The sequence below is a fragment of the Lepidothrix coronata genome, unplaced genomic scaffold (genome assembly GCF_001604755.1).
Source record: "Lepidothrix coronata isolate B3197 unplaced genomic scaffold, Lepidothrix_coronata-1.0 Scaffold178, whole genome shotgun sequence".
Taxonomy (NCBI): Eukaryota; Metazoa; Chordata; class Aves; order Passeriformes; family Pipridae; genus Lepidothrix; species Lepidothrix coronata.
In genome coordinates, this window is record NW_016690358.1 from 1948147 (window position 1) to 1950632 (window position 2486).

The following is a 2486-nucleotide window of genomic DNA, read 5'->3' on the forward strand; positions in this document are numbered from 1 at the left end:
CTCCTCTCGGTCAACAGCGGCGCCCGCAGCCTCCTCCCGGCACTGCACGCACCGAGCGCGAACGAGCGCTGACCGCCCTGCCATGGAAACGTGCGTCCCCTTCCACACTGCACCTCCTTCCTCGGCATTTCTCCATGCGATCTCTGCTTTGATCCTCCAGCTCAACACGATCAATTAGAATTAACACGCCTCCCCTCGTCGTGATATTTCTAATCGCACGGGAAATTTTTATTGTGATATAATAGAAATTGCTTTTGATATGATGTGCAAAGCGTTATTAGCATTTTGCGTTAGTCTCGAAAGCACAGACTCCCCAGCCCATTGCACAGCGTAGCTTGAATGCAGATCAAACCACCGTCATGGGCTTGGGGACTAAAATACCCCCATGAACAGCCGAATGAGCAGTCCTCACATCCTGCAATACAGGGACAGAACATCATCTCCCCCTTTCTGCCGACTAATAGACCCTCACTGGAACGCTGCCAGCATAGAGCCCGACCCATAATAGTACAAAAAGCGAGGAAGACCCACCTAGTCTCCTTAGAGATCTTAGCTCTGGTCTTTTAATTTTCACCTCGACATAACAGACTGATCTGAATCAGTTTGATCTGAATCAAACCTGTATAAGTCGCCCTTTTGCAAACACTACGCCGAATTTTTCCTTAAAGACTTACACAGTAGAGGCTGTGCTTGGACTTTGGACATAGTACTCCGTTCGAGAGTAACTCAGCACCCTGCAGCGGTGCTCATCCACATGCACATAGGGGGTCCATAATAAAAATAAAACAACTAGCACTTAGCACAGCCTTGTCATTAAAAGCTATCAAGTAGGAAAACATATAATATCTAAGAGGAAATTATTAGAAATAAAAGATCGATTGAGAAAAACAGCAACAAAAAACGTTCAACCTCCTCAAACAAACAAACAAAACCCCACCATGTGATTTTCTTCTTTAGATCGCATTGTACGCCTATGTAGAACAGGCAGTTCTACAGGGACGGTAAACAAGAGCCAACTACCACTCAGGCTGAAGCCCAAAATGAGAAATAACTGCACAAAGAGATTAAGGAAGTCAAAGTCAAAAAAAAAATAAAAATTATCAAGCCCACTAACGCTTCCATTTCTGCAGATGCCTTCAACAAAAGATGGGAGAGGACACGGCAGAGAGGAGGAAAATGCAGTAGGGAGGAAAAATATCAAACGTCCCCTATCATCGAGGCACACACACTTTCGTTTGGTAGTCCAGCACTGAAACAGCATTAACCAATGGGGTTTTGTTAGGCTGCCACAAAGCTGAAAATACATCACTTCGGGAAAACGAGATACTGAAGGAAAAACGTCAATCCTATTTTCCTGAGCCAGCCTTGTAGAATTAGGGGAAGTCATTCTACATATTCGCCCTTCTCCGTTAATAAACCATAATATTTCGTGCAAGTTACATTGTCAGACACGTTTTCATCTGAATCTGAAACTTTCTGTTCTGAGTGGAAAATGAAGATAGGCACAATATCAATCGGAGCTTCGCCACTGTTGCCCCACGTTACGCCGCAGAAGTTGAACGGCAAGAACATCCCCGATGAATCTACACGTGACAGAATAACACATCGGATAGCTGGTAAGGAGAGAAGTGGCGGGTCACAGGACTTGCTACTAAAACAGATGCGGCATAGTATTATCCAACTCTTTCAAAGAAACGCAGGTCAGCACTAATCACTCCAGCAGAGAAACGAAGATGAAGAACCCACTGCCGCCAGCACCCATTTACGAAAGATTCAGAGAGAAAGAGTGCACGAGCTTACAGACCTGCGGTTCAGCAGCACCAACGGGTTTGCACCAGAGAAATAAGGACTGGAAAAAATAAGTCAGACTCAGTAGTGCTACCATTTCTGGGAAGACAGAGGATAAAGGGTGGGGAAAAATAGAGAACTTGCAACACGAAAATAGCAGTAGTCAATCAGGTCCAAGTACGCCAGTGCAGGAAAAGGAGATCTCAAAACCCAGGTGTCCACTTAATTTTTCGTAACGCAACATCAGTACTTTCTTGCGAACACCGCTATTAGTTCTAATGAGATCTGTGGTCAATACTTTTTACGTCAACCAGAACCTGTTAACATCGAAGAAGGAAATGCAGAGACTGGCCACTTGCTGCGTGTAGAACTGATATAAAGTATTTACGTCCTCTAGGAATTAAGGAATCCTAAAAACACGTCCTGGGAAAATCGAAGGGCATAAGGGATGCCGGCCGAGACGCTCAAGGAAAAGAGAGAGAGCACGCGGATATACACACCTGCGGTGCGTCGGGGTCGGCGGGCGGCTCTCCCGGGACGGCGCTGCTGCTCGGACTCGGCTTCTCGCAGGGCTCCCCGGCCACAAGCTCCTCCGCGGGCACGATGGGCAGCGGCGGCGGCGGCCAAGCGGCCTCGGGGGTGGCGCGGGGCGGCGCCGCCACGCACAGGTTGTAGGAGTACGGCAAGGTGCCCTCGCA

At 47.5% G+C, this 2486-nt stretch overlaps 1 protein-coding gene across 1 annotated transcript in view; it reads right to left on the reverse strand.

The window, feature by feature from the left end:
- Nucleotides 1-2486, reverse strand: part of LOC108504878 (protocadherin-16-like) — a 78077-nt gene that overhangs the window by 45433 nt on the left and 30158 nt on the right. The gene's annotated exons all lie outside the window — the stretch shown is intronic.